The sequence below is a fragment of the Hypanus sabinus genome, chromosome 20 (assembly GCF_030144855.1).
Source record: "Hypanus sabinus isolate sHypSab1 chromosome 20, sHypSab1.hap1, whole genome shotgun sequence".
Classification (NCBI taxonomy): Eukaryota; Metazoa; Chordata; class Chondrichthyes; order Myliobatiformes; family Dasyatidae; genus Hypanus; species Hypanus sabinus.
In genome coordinates this window covers 69035583-69054410 of record NC_082725.1, presented here as the reverse complement: position 1 = coordinate 69054410, position 18828 = coordinate 69035583, and the positions used below count along the sequence as shown (strand labels likewise).

The 18828-nt window shown below is 38.4% G+C and overlaps 1 protein-coding gene across 15 annotated transcripts in view; it reads left to right on the top strand.

Annotated features, from left to right (window-relative positions):
* Window positions 1-18828, top strand: part of ulk4 (unc-51 like kinase 4) — a 712463-nt gene that overhangs the window by 137827 nt on the left and 555808 nt on the right. The gene's annotated exons all lie outside the window — the stretch shown is intronic.

The following is an 18828-nucleotide window of genomic DNA, read 5'->3' as shown; positions in this document are numbered from 1 at the left end:
ATCCGATCAATCGCTGCACTCCCTGCACATCCATGGGCGCTGGCATATTGAGAACATCAGCGACCTTTTTAGGATCAGGCTGAAGTCCCTCACTTGTGATGAGATTCCCCAAAAAGGGTATCTCTGTTGCTCTGAAGACAGATTTGTTCTTGTTGAGCCTGATCTGCATGACGCTGTAATAGCTGCTCAAGTTTCACATCGTGATCAGCGATCGCCTTTCCCTGCGTTTCCCCTTCTCCGTACACCAGAATATTGTCTGCGATGCAGATCACTCCCGGTAGTCCTTCCAGCGCCTGATGCAGTCTGCGCTGGAAGATCTCTGATGAAACACTGGTTCCAAATGGAAGACTGAGCCGTCTATACCGCCTGAAAGGTGTGTTGAAGGTGGTGAGCACGCTTGATTCACTGTCTAATTTCAGTTGCCAGAATGCAGAACTCATATCAATTTTGCTGAAAACCTTACCCTGGTCAAGATCTGGCAGAATGTCCTCTATCACCGGAAGGGGGTAGTGTTCTGTCCTCAGTGCTTTGTTCAATGGTCGAGGGTCAATGCATATATGAAGATCACTGTTCTTCTCTGTGACCACTAGCTGGCTAACCCATCTTGTAGGTTCATGGACTGGAGCTATCACCTTGTGGTTGACGTAAACATCGTGGGGGTAACGCTGTGGGTTGAACTTCCTCATCAGTCTGCAGGTGGGCTGCACCCGGAAGCTCCTCGAGTGCATCATCGAACACCTCTACATAACGTTCTTCTGGTGAGCATTGTTTTTCTTTGAATGTAGATACATGCACCCTGCGAAGGTCGTCATCGTTGACTGTAATCAGCTTCATTTGTTGGCCGGCCCTGCTTCCCAGCAATGGTGTAAAGTCGTCAGTGACCACGACAAATTCAACAGAATACTTGCGGTTCGTCATGGGGTTACGCAATTTCACTCTGCACATCCCTTCTGCATCCGTGGTGGTCTTGTTCCACATCATCAGCTTTTTGGTGCATTGTCTTAGTGTGTGATCTACTCCCTCCATGAATTTGCGGGGTAAAATGTTAATACTCACCTCGCTGTTGACTTGGAAGTCTATTGGCTTTCCATTGATGAGCATCTGTGCGAATACATCATCCTTTGTCGTCAAACTGTTGACCACCAGTATGACATTGTCGATAAACTCAGTGCTGCTGTCGCTGTCGGTTTGGTCATCGCTTTGTGCTTCCACCCCATGCATGGGCTTCTGTTTGCATACCTTTGCAAAGTGATTTCGAATGCCACACGCCTTGCACACCTGTCCATATGCTGGGCATTGTTGCTTGTCTCTCAGCATACACGAGCAAAAATTACCTGTCCTTGCAAGAGATCTAAGGCCGGCAAGAAACGATTCAAAGATCTCACCTTGTTCTTGTTGCACAAGTACCGTTCATATTTCTCATTTTTTTCACCGAGAGCATATCTGTCAAATGTAGCTAAAATCTTTGTAAGGTCTTGACTTTCAGCCTCATCTGCAAACACAAAACTGTTGTAGACCTCGTCCTGACGGTCCAATTGTGTGCAAAAATAATGCCGTCTGATATGCCGGAACTTGTTTGTGCAGTTGTGCTACGACACTGTAGTTAGCCCACATCTGCCGCCATGTCTTCCATCTATCAGTCCGCGGTTGATCGTCATGGTTGGTGGCAGGTGAATGCCGCTGACTGGGGAGGACTTCTGCCCCGACTTTGGTTCCCCGGCATGGGGTTGCCCGTGGGTGCTGCGTGCCTCTGAGATTCTGCTATCTCACCTCCAGGCATTGCTACTGCACCCGTCTCTCCTTGTGGCTGGTTGCTCGTCTCGGTTGACATTTTTCTACTCTTACACTCACCCTCAGATGTTTCAGAGTTGTGCTATTATCATGCTGCCATCTGCAAGATGAAAAAATCGGGCACTGCAGTTGAAAAAAGCAATTTTCTGAGCACCACTGCTGCCACGTTTTGAGACATATTTCAGATAAAAACAACAGCACATGCGCACCAACTTTAGTCGTCTGCTTAAGAGTGCATCAACAAGTATATCATAACGCTCACACTCACTCCCCCGCCACTCCCCCCAGAAGGAACTTAGTGTGGCCATACTTTACAGACTTGAAAGATGCTAACTATTTACGCTTTAAAACATTTTAGAAAACCTCTTGCTCGTAAGGGTTAAACCGTTACCATAGTATTCAGTTACAGTCTGACAAAACTAAGTAAATGTGTTACAAAGCCTTTAAAACAAAGAAATGTTGCAAGTTACTCATCATGCACAGGTAAATAACATTCACGTTTAAAGCATGAAATCCCCATGTTAACCAAAATTCCAACATATGTGGATTCTTCAGTAACTTCCAATGTCTGATTTTGTTAGGATTTAAATCACATGAACTGCCTTCTGTACAGTTCTGAGCATAACCACCTCTATGACCACATCTGAAACAGCAGATTTGAGTGCTGTACTGCCCCCGACAACAGCTTCCTTGATTGGGCGAAGGTGCATTCCAGCGCTGTGTTACTTCCCTTCTACAACTGCTTTGCTGGCTTTTGTCTGACCGGCATTTCCCCACACAATAGCCCATGTATTTTCTTGAAGGGAATATGCTTTAACTGCCTCTGGAGTGTTCCCAGCTCCCCCACTTCCTTCTCTCATGCTCTGATCATTTTCCTAGTACCCATGCCTCAGTATGTGTAGGGTCACTGGGAACAAACAGTCCCAGCATTTTTTAGATTTGTTGGTGCTACGAGACACTAATGTTCTTGCTCGTCTGTTTGTGAGCTCTAGCTCCAAGTGTTGATGCGTACACCGCTTGGAGCCCCATCCGCATTGCACCGAGTGTTCTCCTTTACTCTGGTAACATTTATGTAACTCAAATATTATGTCCTCACTGTTGTTACCCATAACTGTCAGTATCACATTCACTCCTCATTTGTTCTCCCAACATGTCACTGTGTTTCTAGAAAGCTGAGCGTATGTTTAGATGCGAGCACATTATAATCTATCTTCTTTATTTGGCACCATTAAGCCCATGTGTTGCTTTCTCCTAACTAATTGCTTGGAGCAGTTCCCTAGGATTGTCCCCGGGCCTTTAAATCCTGATATCCTTAGCAATATCCCTCAGCTGCTGTATCCCAAATGGTGTAATGAATGTTATATTCTGGTTTTGATTTCCTGCCCCAGCTCCACCCTCTCTGATCGTAATTAACTAGGGGAGCTAATCATGCTGTCAGTAGCAAAGACTCTTACCGATTGAATATCAGTAAGATTGATGGGAGGCATTTGGATGGAGGCTTCTCATCATGAACATATCTGGTTGCCCTATATTCTAAATCATGCCAATTATTATCTCTGTATTCATCCTCCTTCCCTCTTTCAGATCCAAAAACAAATGTCATTCCTGTCTGTGCAGCAATTTGGTCCAACAGCTTTTGTATCTGTTTTAAACACTTTGTATGATCAGTAGTCTTACTTCTCTTTACGGAAATTGATTTCTGTATCACATTTATAGCTGCTTTTAAATCACTGAACTGTTTCCTTAATTTCTCCACCTGGCTCTGAGCTGAATTGGCTGCTTCTTCCCTTTTACTCCGTTCTTTAACCAACCTCTCACACCAACTGCAATTGGTTCAAATGCACTGAATCCCTGCAAATCAATAACTTTTCCCTTAAGGGTTTTTCCCTTCTTCTCTAATCTGTACTTAGTTTCTCACTGATATTCTGGCATTTGCTGCTGTAATCTACCTCGCTCGGCTTCAGCTTTTTGCCAGCATTGCAGGATTTCCTGTTGTAACCTATCTTGTTCAGTGTCGGGTTTTGGCCGATATCCTTTTAAGTCCTCAGACTTCAGTAGCTGCTTAAATTGTTTGACTAATGATTTCACTTTGGCAATTTTATGAAGAGCTTCGCCTCCTTCAGCGCTGCTGTGTTCAGCTACTCCCCATATTGTGGCCATCTCCTCAATATGTACTTCTGGAGGAATTCCCTCCCATGAAAACAATCCAAGCCCACTGGACACAGAATTCCCTAAATTATTGTTCCTGGGTTTATACTAACTAACTATCCAGCCCCAGATCTCTGTTTCTCACCCACATGGTCCGGCTTGAGTTTCCTGCTGATGGAGAGATCTATTCTCAAGTCCACAGCAGGGTTGCTAATTCTGATACCAGAGCCACCCTTTGTAATTATGATCAGGGAGGCACAGAGAGAACCTTTAATTACTGAAAGGTACCTTTATAGTCTCAACAGAAGAACATGTGAACTTACACAATGAAATAGCTGTGTGCACACCTACCAAGTTTTCTGTAACCTTCCATGTTCCTCGTCATCCCATTTCGAATCACCACATGTCTGTGGGGTTCTTCTCATCCATGATTGTTGCTCTCTAGTTGCTGAAGAGTCATCACTGCAGCACACCTGAAGCATATGGTTTTATATACATTCCTTACCAATTATTCCACCATCATTTGGTGTGGGCCAAGAGTCTGACCGTTAACAACTTTTTATTGTCTCTGCCTCAGACCAGCATCGATTTATTGCTCTCTTCCCAGCAGGTGACAATCAGTAATTTATGGCTGTTTGTCCTCAATTAACAACCAGCTTGAATCAGCAAATACTGTCCCAAGCAGTCACAAACCTGTATGTTATATCCAACCAAAGAACTCCGTACAAATAATTCTTATTTGGAAATTATTCCTGGTTCAGCAGATTACCTGAGACATCCTGGAGATTACCTGGATTTCGTTGCTTCAGGTATGATAGAATCGGAGGGACAAGAGGGCAGTGTTGGATCTCCTGTTAGAGAATGAAATAGGTCAGGTGACGGAAGTATGTGTTGGGGAGTACTTTGGGTCCAGTGATCACAATGCCATTAGTTTCAGTATAATTATGGAGAAGGATAGGACTGGACCCAGGGTTGAGATTTTTGATTGGAGAAAGGCTAACTTTGAGGAGATGCGAAAGGATTTAGAAGGAGTGGATTGGGGCAATTTGTTTTATGGGAAGGATGTAATAGAGAAATGGAGGTCATTTAAAGGTGAAATTTTGAGGATACAAAATCTTTATGTTCCTGTTAGGTTGAAAGGAAAGGTTAAAAGTTTGAGAGAGCCATGGTTTTCAAGGGATATTGGAAACTTGGTTCGGAAGAAGAGAGAGATCGACAATAAGTATAGGCAGCATGGAGTAAATGAGGTGCTCGAGGAATATAAAGAATGTAAGAAGAATCTTAGGAAAGAAATTAGAAAAGCTAAAAGAAGCTATGAGGTTGCTTTGACAAGTAAGGTGAAAATAAATTCAAGGGGTTTCTACAGTTATATTAATAGCAAAAGGATGGTGATGGATAAAATTGGTCCTTTAGATAATCAGGGTGGACAGCTATGTGTGGAGCCAAAAGAGATGGGGGAGATTTTGAACAATTTCTTTTCTTCGGTATTCACTAAGAAGAAGGATATTGAATTGTGTAAGGTAATGGAAACAAGTAGGGAAGTTATGGAAACTATGATGATTAAAGAGAAGGAAGTACCGGTGCTTTTAAGGAATATAAAAGTGGATAAATCTCCGGGTCCTGACAGGATATTCCATAGGACCTTGAGGGAAGTTAGTGTAGAAATATTTCAAATGTCATTAGAAACAGGGATGGTGCCAGAGGATTGGTGTATTGCTCATGTTGTTCCATTGTTTAAAAAGGATTCTAAGAATAAACCTAGCAATTATAGACCTGTAAGTTTGATGTCACTGGTGGGTAAATTAATGGAAAGTATTCTTAGAGATGGTATATATAATTAACTGGATAGACAGGGTCTGATTAAGAACAGTCAACATGGATTTGTGCGTGGAAGGTCATGTTTGGCAAATCTTATTGAATTTTTTGAAGAGGTTACTAGGAAAGTTGACGAGGGTAAAGCAGTGGATGTTGTCTATATGGACTTCAGTAAGGCCTTTGACAAGGTTCTGCATGGAAGGTTAGTTAGGAAGGTTCAATCATTAGGTATTAATATTGAAGTAATAAAATGGATTCAACAGTGGCTGGATGGGAGATGCCAGAGAGTAGTGGTGGATAACTGTTTGTCAGGTTGGAGGTCGGTGACTAGTGGTGTGCCTCAGGGATCTGTACTGGGTCCAATGTTGTTTGTCCTATACATTAATGATCTGGATGATGGGGTGGTAAATTGGATCAGTAAGTATGCAGATGATAGTAAGATAGGTGGCGTTGTGGATAATGAAATAGGTTTTCAAAGCTTGCAGAGAGATTTAGGCCAGTTAGAAGAGTGGGCTGAGCGATGGCAGATGGAGTTTAATGCTGATAAGTGTGAGGTGCTACATTTTGGTAGGAATAATCCAAATAGGACATACGTGGTAAATGGTAGGGCATTGAAGAATGCAGCAGACCAGTGTGATCTAGGAATAATGGTGCATAGTTCCCTGAAGGTGGAATCTCATGTGGATAGGGTGGTGAAGAAAGCTTTTGGTATGCTGGCCTTTATAAATCAGAGCATTGAGTATAGGAGTTGGGATGTAATGTTAAAATTGTACAAGGCATTGGTGAGGTCAAATTTGGAGTATTGTGTACAGTTCTGGTCACCGAATTATAGGAAAGATGTCAACAAAATAGAGAGAGTACAGAGGAGATTTACTAGAATGTTACCTGGGTTTCAGCACCTAGGTTACAGAGAAAGGTTAAGCAAGTTAGATCTTTATTCTTTGGAGTGTAGAAAGTTAAGGGGGGACTTGATAGAGGTATTTAAAATTATGAGGGGGATGGATAGAGTTGACATGGATAGGCTTTTTCCATTGAGAGTAGGGGAGATTCAAACAAGAGGACATGAGTTGAGAGTTAGGGGGCAAAAGTTTAGGGGTAACACGAGGGGGAACTTCTTTACTCATAGAGTGGTCGCTGTGTGGAACGAGCTTCCAGTCGAAGTGGTAGAGACAGGTTCAGTATTGTCATTTGAAGTAAAATTGGTTGGGTATATGGACAGGAAAGGATTGGAGGGTTATGGGCTGAGTGCAGGTCGGTGGGACTGGGTGAGAGTAAGCGTTCAGCATGGACTAGAAGGGCTGAGATGGCCTGTTTCCATGCTGTAATTGTTATATGGTTATATATCATTGTGCCTGCTTTAAAATACTGATCAAACCAAATGACTTTAGCGCACAAAATGGAGAACACAGAATTTCTTCATAAAATGCAGTCTCCATCTCCTCCTTCATGGCAAGAACAAAGACAATTATTCTGTCTGCTTCTATTGTCCTTGATTCATTGAAATTCAATGAATTGTAGACTGTAGTTCTTCCTAGCCAACAATCTATATAGTGCTGTCTGAGTGTGATAACATATCAGTTCCACATGCCATAGTGTTATGAATGGAAATGGGATTGGATGCAAAATGAAGTGCATCCGATAAAGAAACTGTCTTGAGCCATGCTTTTGTATTTTCTGTCCAAGGAAGAGGGATGAAGAGAGGATGTCCAGGGTGGGTGGTCTCTTTGATTAGGCTGGCTGCTTTACTGACGGAGCCAAAGAGTGAAGCCTTATATGTGTGATTACCGGGCTGTGTCCACAACTCTGCAGTTTCTTGTTGCCATGGACGGAGCAGTTGCTATAAAATGTCGTAATGCCTCCAGATAGAGTGATAGAACACTACAGCATAAAAACAGTCCCTTAGACCATGAGAAATGATAATTCTGCCTCGTTCTATCAATCTGCACCTGAACCATAGCCCTCCACACCCCTCCTATCCAAACTTCTCTTAAGTGTTGAAATCAAAGTCACATGCAGCATATCCACTGGACTCGCCACTCTCTGAGTGAAGAGGTTCTTTCTCACGTTCCCCTTAAATATTTCACATTTCATCTTTAACCCATGACCGCCAGTTCTTGTCTTAGCTAATGTCAGTGGAAAAAGCCTACTTTCATTTATCCTATTTATGCCCCCCCCCCCCCCGTAATTTTGTATACTGTATCTCTATAAAATCGCCTCTCATTCTCCTAAGTCTAGGGAATAAAATCCCTCTTGCTCAGGTCCCCAAGTTCTGACAACATCTTTGTGAATTTTTTCAGTCTTAATGATAAATTTCTCAAAAGTATGTGAAAAGAGCAGCATGCAATATTCTAAATTAGGCCTCACCGATGACATAAAGTTCATTATAACTTCTGAAATCCTGTACTCAGTACTTTGATATATGAAGGCCAATGTGCTAAGAGCTCTATTTACAAACTTATCTGTCTGTAACACAATCCTCTTTTTATCACATTCCTTAGTGCCCTGCTGTTCACTGTGTAAGTCCTATCCTGCTTTGTCCTCCGAAGGTGTAACACCTCACAGTCATTTGCATTAAATTCCACATGCCATCTTTCTGCCCATTTTCTTATCTGATGAAGATCGTGTTTCGGTGTCCAATATGCCCCCAGTCTTGATGTCATCTGCAAAATTTGCTTGTCCAATTTACCACATTATCATCCTGATAACAAAATAAGGCAAAATATAAGATGCTTTCTTTGAAGCATTGATAAAAATTTGTAAGGGTTAATTGGGCCATTCCTGACAAAGTAGAGGCATTTGTGATCTCTCTTGGCTGTGACGTCTATGTGGTAGAAACAGGACAGGTTATTGGCGATGCTGTTTCATAGGAGCTTGGAGTTCTCCACCCCCCCTTAACCTTGGCATGTTTGATGTGGATAGGACCATGTTCCTTGCCCCCTTCCTGGTCAATGATCAGTTCTTTTATTTTACTTAAGTTGAGAGAAAGACTGTTCTCATGATAGCATGTTATTGAACACTCTTCTCTTCTTCCTATACTCTAACTCATCATTATTTGAGATACGACCCACTCTGGTGGTATCATCTGCAAACTTGTAGATGGATTAAAATAAAATCTGGCCATGCATTTGTGTGCGTACAGGGAGTAGATTAGGGAGCTGAGGATGCAACTTTGTAGAGCACCAGTGTTGAGAATAATTGTGGTAGAGATGTTGCTGCCTATCCTTACTGACTGCAGTCTCTTAGACAGGAAGTCAAGGATTCAGTTGCAGTGGGAGGTGTTAACTCCTAGGTCTCAGAGTTTAATGGTGAGTTTGCTTGGAAAGGGTTTGTTCTCCTTGAAGAAAAGGTGACTGATGAGCGACCTGTGAGAGATGTATAAAATTGTAGGAGGTATTGGTATGGGATGTTGATATTTGTTTAGTATTACAAACATCAGAAATTCTGCAGATGCTGGAAATCGAAAGCAACACACACACAATGCTGGAGGAACTCAGCAGGCCTGGCAGTATCTATGGAAAAGAGATGTTTTGGGCTAAGACCCTGGGCACCTGCCAGTCCTGATGAAAGGTCTTGGCCCAAAACGCCTATTGTTTACTCTTCCGTAGGTGCTGCCTGGCCTGCTGAGTTCCTCCAGCATTTTGTGTGTGTTGCTGTAGTTTATTATTGTAACATATACCAAGATACAGTGAAAACCTTGTGTTGAATACTGTTCAAACAGATTAAAGTAAAACAATTAAAGTAACAATGCAAGTAAGCAATAAAGTACAAGGTAAATTGTGAGGTTAGGGATCCAGCTTATCATACAAGATCACAGTGGTGTAGAAGTTATCCTTCTTTCAGATGGGAGAGGGGAAAGAGAGAATGTCTGGTGTGGGTAAAGCCTTTGATTATGCTGGCTACTTCACTAAGGCAGTAACAACCTCCATAAAGGGGATACTGGTTTCTGTGATGTACTGAGTTGTGTCCACAACTTTTTGCAGTCAGTTTTAGTGCAATTGCCAGATCCAGGCCATTATACATCCAGATTGAATACTTTCTATGATGCATCGGTAAATACTGCTCCTTTTCTGAAGTCAATGACCAACTTCTTTGTTTTACTATGTCAATAAATTTCATCTCCTTCCTGCACTCAGGCTCATCGTTATTTGAGATATGACCCAGTACAGACTTTGTAGATGGAGTTAGAACAGAATCTGACCATTCATTCGTGAGCGTACATGGAGCACAGGGGGCATAGGATGCAACAACTTAGAATAATCATGATAGACGTGTTGCTATCCATCCTTACTGATTTGAAATCTGTTGCCAGAATCTTTTTCTCATGGTAGGGCTATCAAAAACAAGAGGGCACAGGTTTAAGGGAAGAGATAAATGACTTAACGGGGATTTATACAGGGCATGGATGGTGCATCCTATCCTCATTATATGCGTCTTCAGACAATGCGGATTCACAGTTATGCATCGAACCTATTTCTACCAATTTCTCCTTATTTGCATCCAAAACTTACAGTTATGTGAGGCTGTTGGGACGAGAAGCACCGCTTTCTCGCCAATACAAGTCCCGTGTGCACACCTCACAGTCTCACCCCCGCCAGTCTCGCATTGGTTTTGGCAACGTGTGGATGTGCCATCTTGCGCTCTTAAACTTCTGTTGTTATTACCTACGGGGCAGTGATTTTGTGCTTGAAATATTTAACTATGCCTCCTAAGTGTCCGATTTCAAGTCCTGGGCCATCAGCCATGCAGCAGAGAACCCCTTTAACACTTGGAAAAAAGTTGGAAATTATAAACAGGGCTGTGCCAGTTGAAGGTAACACAGCTCTGGGATGCTGCCTTGGCCTGGGTGAGTACACCATCAGAAAGGTAAAGAAAACTGCTGAGAAAATAAAAAGTGCAATGATTGATTCATCACAAGTGTCTTCAAAGATTGTTACCAAAGTGCATAACCCGATTATGACAAAAATTGAGTTTGTACGTTGAGCATGAAACAAAGGAAAAAACAGTTCCGATCATCTTCGTGTGAAAACTTTGGAAATTGATGGTCGCCTTTGTTCAGAGGCTAGTGAGGAAGTGTCAAGTGATATTGTTAGCTTTAATGCAAGTAGGAGATGGTTTTCTAAGTTTGTTAATCGTCACAGGCTTCACAACTTAGCTGTGTGTGGTGAGCAAGCTAGTGCTGACCATGAAGCTGCTGAAGGTTACCCTTTGCGGGCTACAATAGCTGAGTCAGGCATCACAGCAAAGCAGGTGTTTAACGCAGACGAGACCGGGCTTTTTTGGAAGCGTATGCCGAAATGCACTTACATAAGTAAGGATGACAAGACTGCGTTAACTTTCTATGATTTATTATGTTGAATATTACCTTAAATTGAAGAAATACAATATGAATGTTGCCTTGTGGTTCTGCTTTTGTGTTGTATTGGTATGAAAATGTGAATAAATTACAGATAACACATATTTACGAAGCCCTCTGGAACGTATCCCTATTTTCTCCATTTAAATAATTATTCATATTATGCATCGACTGCGAGGAACGTATCCCCTGCATATAACGAGGACAGGGGGGGACATCACGTGATGACGCTGGAACCCAGCTCTCCTGTAAAAAATCAATAAATTAATGTTTAAGTGAAGAAAAGTTAGTCAATACTTTCTAAAAGTTACTTATAAACTACTCCGGATTGTTTCAAGTTATGCCTCACAAACAGAAGATGAAGAAAACTACTACCGTGAAAGCAACGCAAGTTGGAACAGAATCAAGGCCCACTTCTGCCAAAGAACCGCGGGCTCAGGTACATTTCACCTCCGGCGATACAGAACAGGAAACTGCGGCAACATCGATCAATCCTAAAGAAAAAGTCCAACAAGAACTGCGCAAACGTGAAGGAAGGAGCATGTGCAAACGAGAGCAACCAGAACTACAAATCCCAGTTACGACTGAAACCAAAAGTGAAAGTGAATCTGAGGGAGAGTCAGATTCTCTGGAAAAATCAGACGAAGATGGAGGTAAAAGTTTTTCTGGAAATATAGAAAAGACTTTGATGCAAATAATGCGTAAATTAGATGCATTAAAAGTAATCAAAAGAAAAATGACAAATATGATTATGTTTGATAAAATGACAAAAAGACAGGAAAAAATGAAAAAGAGAATTATAGATTTGGAAACTACAACAGAAGACATAGTTGAAAGAATGAATAAAATGGAAGATGATACTACTGCCTGGACATCAGAAAGAAAACAATTTATGGAAAAAATTGATAAGCTTGAAAATTTTAGTAGACGAAACAATATTAAAATTGTTGGAGTTAAAGAAGATATAGAAGGAGAAGATCCAAAAAATTTTTTTCAAAAATGGATCCCTGAAAAATTGGAAATGGAAGGAGAAACTCTAATTGAGATTGAAAGGGCTCATCGAGCCTTAAGGTCAAGACCTCAAGTTGATCAAAATCCACGATCAATTTTGATAAAATGCTTAAGATACCAAGATAAAGAAAAGATCCTGAAGGCGGCTGCCCAATGTGCCAAAAAGAGAAACGGGCCATTGATGATAGCAGGGAAGGCAGTTCTTTTTTATCCTGATATAAGTTATAACCTTTTGAAGAAAAAGAACGAACTTAACCCAGCGAAAAAAGTCTTATGGGAAAAGGGTTATAAATTTATAATGCGTCACCCAGCAACACTGATAATTTTTTTGGAGGAGGGAAAAAGAAGTTTTTTAACGATTATCGAGAAGTGGAGGAGTTCGCACAAAAACTTCCATCTATTCGCTAATTATACATAGAGACTTCCAAGCGTAATGGATTAAAGATGAAGATAGAGACAGTGAACGGAAGTGATGGACATTTAAGGATGATACAGGGGAGAAAAGCAAAATTTCAGAAATACTAATTGAGAATAGTATTTTTTTTCTTCTTATATATATACTTTTTTATGTTGCGGGGGGGCTGGGGAGCTTTGGATCGGTTACTGCGGGATTCACATGTGTAATCATGGCGATCGCCATGACCTGTACAACAGAGGGGGATAATGTTGTGTTCTTTTTTTTTCACAACATTAGTAGGGGGGTATTTTGTTTTTTTCTTTATACTCTATTTTTCTTCTATCTTTCTGCCTGGATGATCGGTGGGGACACACATAGCAACATGGAGAATTTTAAAAAGATTTCCCAAGATACCACGAAAGTTGAAAGATTAGGTATTATTATAGATTGGAGTAACATAATTAAAAATAATGACTAATTTACTGAATTTTTTAAGTTTTAATGTTAATGGGCTTAATGAAAAGAAAAAGAATTTTAACATACATTAAAATAATGAATTTTTTAAGTTTTAATGTTAATGGGCTTAATGAAAAGAAAAAGAAAAAGAATTTTAACATACATTAAAAAATGAATTTTTTAAGTTTTAATGTTAATGGGCTTAATGAAAAGAAAAAGAAAAAGAATTTTAACATACATTAAAAAAAATGAAACCAGATATAGCTTTTTTTACAAGAAACACATTTAACAGACATAGAACATCAGAAATTAAAAAGAGACTGGGTTGGAAATGTTATTGCAGCTTCATTTAATTCAAAGGCGAGAGGAGTTGCAATTTTGGTTAATAAAAATTTACCAATTAAAATACAAAACGTATTAATTGATTCGGCGGGGAGATATGTAATTATACATTGTCAAATTTTTTGAGAACTATGGACTCTTATGAATATTTATGCACCAAATGAAAATGATGTAAAATTTATAGAAGAGGTCTTTTTGAATTTGGCTAACGCACATGACAAAATATTAATAGGTGGAGATTTTAACTTTTGTCTAGATCCTGTTTTAGATAGATCAACAAAGGTTGTCACAAAATCAAAAGTAGTAAAATTAACTCTATCATTGATGAAAGACTTAAATTTGATTGATATATGGAGAAGAATTAATCCAAAAGAAAGAGATTATTCATTTTATTTAAATAGACATAAAACATATTCAAGGATAGATTTTTTCCTATTATCAACGAATATTCAAGATAGAGTGAAAAATGTGGAATATAAAGCGAGAATATTGTCAGATCATTCTCCTTTGATAATGACAATGATAATGACAGATAAAGAGGAATCAATTTATAGATGGAGATTTAATTCAATATTACTAAAACATCAAGATTTTTGTGATTTTGTGAAAAAGCGGATTCAGTTCTTTTTAGATACAAATTCACATTCAGTTGATTATAAATTTATATTGTGGGAAGCAATGAAGGCATATTTGACAGGTCAGATAATAAGTTATACTTCTAAATTTAAGAAGGAATATATGATAGATCAATTGGAAAAAGAGATTACAAAATTAGAAAAAGAATCTCAAAGAAATATGACAGAAGAAAAACAAAGACAACTTATTAATAAGTTACAATATAATCTACTCCAGACATATCAAATAAAAAAAAGCAATTATGAGAACTAAACAGAGATATTATGAACTCGGTGAAAGATCACATAAGGTCCTTGCATGGCAGTTAAAAACAGACCAGACTTCTAAAACAATAAATGCAATTCGAACAAGAGTAAATAAAATTACTTATAAACCTTTAGAAATTAATGAAACTTTTAAGAATTTTTATTCTGAGATGTATAAATCAGAATCACAAAATGATAATGTTGAGATAGAAAGGTTTTTATCACAAATAACTCTTCCAAAATTAAATACGGAAGAACAGAAGGGATTAGATATGCCTTTTACATTGAAAGAGGTCGAAGAAGCCCTAGGCTCACTTCAAAGTAATAAATCTCCAGGAGAAGATGGTTTTCCGCCTGAATTTTATAAAAAAAATTAAAGATTTATTAATTCCTCCTTTTATGGAGTTAAAACATCAAGCAGAAAGAACGCATAAACTTCCAGAATCTTTTTCGACAGCTATTTTAATAGTATTGCCAAAAGAAGATAGAGATCTTTTAAAGCCAGCATCATATAGACCTATTTCTTTATTAAACACTGATTATAAAATAATAGCAAAAATCTTATCTAACAGATTACCTAAATACTTACCAAAATTAGTACATATGGATCAAACAGGATTTATTAAAAAGAGACAATCAGCAGATAATGTAACTCGGTTATTTAGTATAATTCATTTGGCGCAAAAGAGGGAGGAAATGAGTGTGGCAGTTGCTTTAGATGCAGAGAAAGCATTTGATAGATTGGAATGGGATTTTTTTATTTAAAGTATTGGAAAAATATGGATTAGGAGCATCTTTTATAAAATGGATTAAAACCTTGAATACTAATCCCAAAGCTAAAGTAGTGACAAATGGTCAAATTTCAACACCATTTCAATTAACAAGGTCAACGAGACAAGGTTGTCCATTATCACCTGCTTTATTCGTGTTGGCGATAGAACCATTAGCTGAATTAATTAGAATGGACCCAGGTATTAAAGGTTTCAGAGTTAATCAGGAAGAATATAAGATTAACTTATTTGCTGATGATGTTCTGCTTTATTTAGCAAGCCCATTGGACTTGTTGCCTAAATTATCCTATAGATTAGAAGAATATGGGAAAATATCAGGTTATAAAATAAATTGGGATAAAAGTGAAATTTTACCTCTTACTAAAGGAGATTATAGTCAATGTCGATTAATAACTCAATTTAGATGGCCGGCAAATGGTATAAAATATTTAGGTATAAGAGTTGATAATGATATAAAGAACTTACATAAATTAAATTACTTGCCATTGCTGAAAAAAATTCAAGAAGATCTTGATAAATGGATGGTATTACCAATAACATTAGTAGGTAGAGTAAATACCATAAAAATGAATATATTCCCTAGACTACAATACTTATTTCAATCATTACCAATACAACTACCCCAGAAGTTTTTTCAAGAGTTAAACAAATGTGTGAGGAAGTTTCTTTGGAAAGGTAAGATGTCAAGAATATCGTTGGAAAAATTGACATGGAAATTTGATCTAGGAGGGTTACAACTTCCAAATTTTAAGAATTATTATAAAGCAAATCAACTTAGATTTATTGCATCTTTTTTTGAGAAAGATAGACCGGCATGGATTAGAATAGAACTAGATAAAATAGGAGAAAATACACCAGAAGATTTTATATATAAATGGGAATCTAAATGGATACAGGAAAAGAAAGAATCTCCTAAATTAAAACATTTGATTGACTTATGGAATAAGATAAATGTTGATGATGAGACAAAGAAATCTTTATTAGCAAAGAGATCCTTAATTCAAAATAGACTTATTCCTTTTACAATGGATAATCAACTTTTATATAATTGGTTTCAAAAAGGGATTAGATATATAGGAGATTGTTTTGAAGGAGGTATATTAATGTCATTTGATCAATTAAAGAATAAATATAAAGTATCAAATAACACTTTTTTTTGTTACTTCCAACTAAGGGCTTATTTAAGAGAAAAATTAGGTCAAACAATGTTATTGCCGGAATCTAATGAAGTAGAAACTTTAATTCAAAAATGAAAGATTAAAAAATTTATCTCTTATATGTATGACTTGATTCAAAAACAGGCAATTAAACAAGGAGTCCATAAGTCAAGACAAAAATGGGAAAGTGACTTGAATATTAAAATTGAAGAATCAAACTATGTCTTGATAGTATGACAAATACAATAAATGTCCGGTGAAGATTAGTGCAATATAATTTTTTACATCAATTATATATTACACCACAAAAAATAAATAAATTATACCCAAATTTATCCGATCAGTGTTTCCGATGTAACCAAGAAATCGGTACTTTTTTACATTCTACATGGTCTTGTTCTAAAATTCAACCTTTTTGGACAAATTTAAGAGTTTTATTGGAACAAATTATTGGAATACAACTTCCACATAATCCAATATTATTTTTACTAGGCGATATTGAAGGGATAAAACCAAAACCCAAATTGAATAAATATCAGAAAGAATTTATAAAAATTGCACTGGCAGTAGCCAAAAAGACTATTGCAGTTACTTGGAAATCGGATACATATTTAAGAATGGATCATTGGAATAAAAATTTTTTAGCTGTATTCCACTTGAAAAAATTACTTATAATTTAAGAGATAAATATGAAACATTTTTGAAAATTTGGTGCCCTTATTTACAAAAGACAGGATTAAATATATAGGTGCTCCGAAGATGAAATGATTGGTTATTTGGGGAAAGAAATAAATATATATACTAAAGTTATTATGAACTCCATGGAGCATGTGGGGATCTTCCGATATCCAGGCACTCTTTCTTTTTTCTCCTTTATTTTTTTTTCTATAGGGATGTTAGGGGGGAGGGTATGTATATTTTTCTTCATATATTTTCTTTTATTTCTGTAATTATTTGAAAACTCAATAAAAAAAAGTTCAAAAAAAAACAAAAAACGAGGACAGGGTGTATCTGAAACTTTCTGATAGTGGTAGCAATGGAGTTCAAAACAGTCACTGTTTAAGTGACATTTAGGCAGGCATAAGAAATAGGCGCGGCCTCAAAGGATGCAGATCTAATGGGGACCGGTGTAGATGGAGATAAAAGGTTGGCATGGCTGTGATGCTCCGAAGGGGCCGTTTCAATATCATACTTGCTTTTACTTTGTGATGCGGGATGTACCAGGATAGCAGTTAACCTAATGCATGTCTGAGTACTTCACTAGTAATTGATTCAAAGCTGAAGCTAACAATTAAAACAATGCATATGTTAAAGAAGGAAGGAAATCTGCCATCCTTGGAGATGAGGAGCAACTCAGCAATGTGGCTAGCTGTTAACTGCCTTCTGAATTCGGGGATATTAGGTGTTTGGCATTAAGCATTGGCACTGACAATGACATCCCTTTAATTTTAATGAATAAATCAAAAAGGAGGAAGTCCAAAAGCCAGTGGACTGAATCAGCATACTGTAGAAAGTAACCAGATGAGCTGGCCATATTACAACCCCACATGGAGATGGGCATTGAGTTATGTGGGGTGCAATCTCTTATTGATTTTGATTTACATCTGCAGTGGTAGTTAATGGGTGTCAGGCCAGATAATTGGGCACAATGGCTTATGTGACGACTGTAAACTCTGCTACCCAGCTACTGACTCCAACTGATTTTGTATTTCTGGAGAAACACCATGCATCAAACTGCTGAAGCTGTTGAAGCTTAGTTTTGAAATAATAAATACAGTATCTATGTTGATGAGGAGTTGTATGCTCAGTGGCCACCTTACTAGATACACCTGTACACCTGCTCATCAATGCAAATATCTAAACAGCCAACCATGTGGCAGCAGCTCAGTGCATAAAAGCATGCAGACATGGTCAAGAGGTTCAGTTTTTGTTCAGACCAAACATCAGAATAGGGAACAAATGTGATTGGAGTGACTGTGACCGTGGGATGATTGTTGGTGCCAGACAGCGTAGTTTGAGTGTCTCAGAAACTGCTGATCTGGGCTTTTCACTAACACCAGTCTCTGGAATTTATAGAGAATGATTCAAAAAAACAAGAAACATCCTGTGAGTGCAGTTCTGTGGATAGAAATGCCTTGTTAATGAGAGATGTTTGAGGAGAAAAGCCAGATTATTTTATGGTGACAGGGGGCTGACAGTAACTCAACTAACCACGGGTTACAATGGTGATGTGCAGAAATGCATTCTCTGAATACATAACATGTCGAACCTTGACGTGCATAGCGCTACCCAGTACTAAAAAGGTGTACCTAATAAATTGGCCATTGAGTGAATATGATGGACTGAAAGACAATATTTTAGCCCCACAAATGGCCACTATAGAAATACTTCTGGACCTTATTATGGACAGCACTGAGTAATAGGCAGCATAGACAAAGGAGAGCCAGTGGATGTTGTTTAGTTTGATTTTCAGAAGGCCTTTGACTAGGTGCCACACATGGGGCTGATTAACAATAATACAAGGTATTAGAAGAAAGACACTAGCATGAATAGAGAATAGGCTGATTGGCAGGAGAAAAGAATGGGAATCTGGAGAGCCATTTCTGGTTTGCTTCCAGTGACTAGTAGTGTTTCACAATGGTCTGTGTTGTGACCACGTTTTATGTGAATGGTTTGGATGATGGGC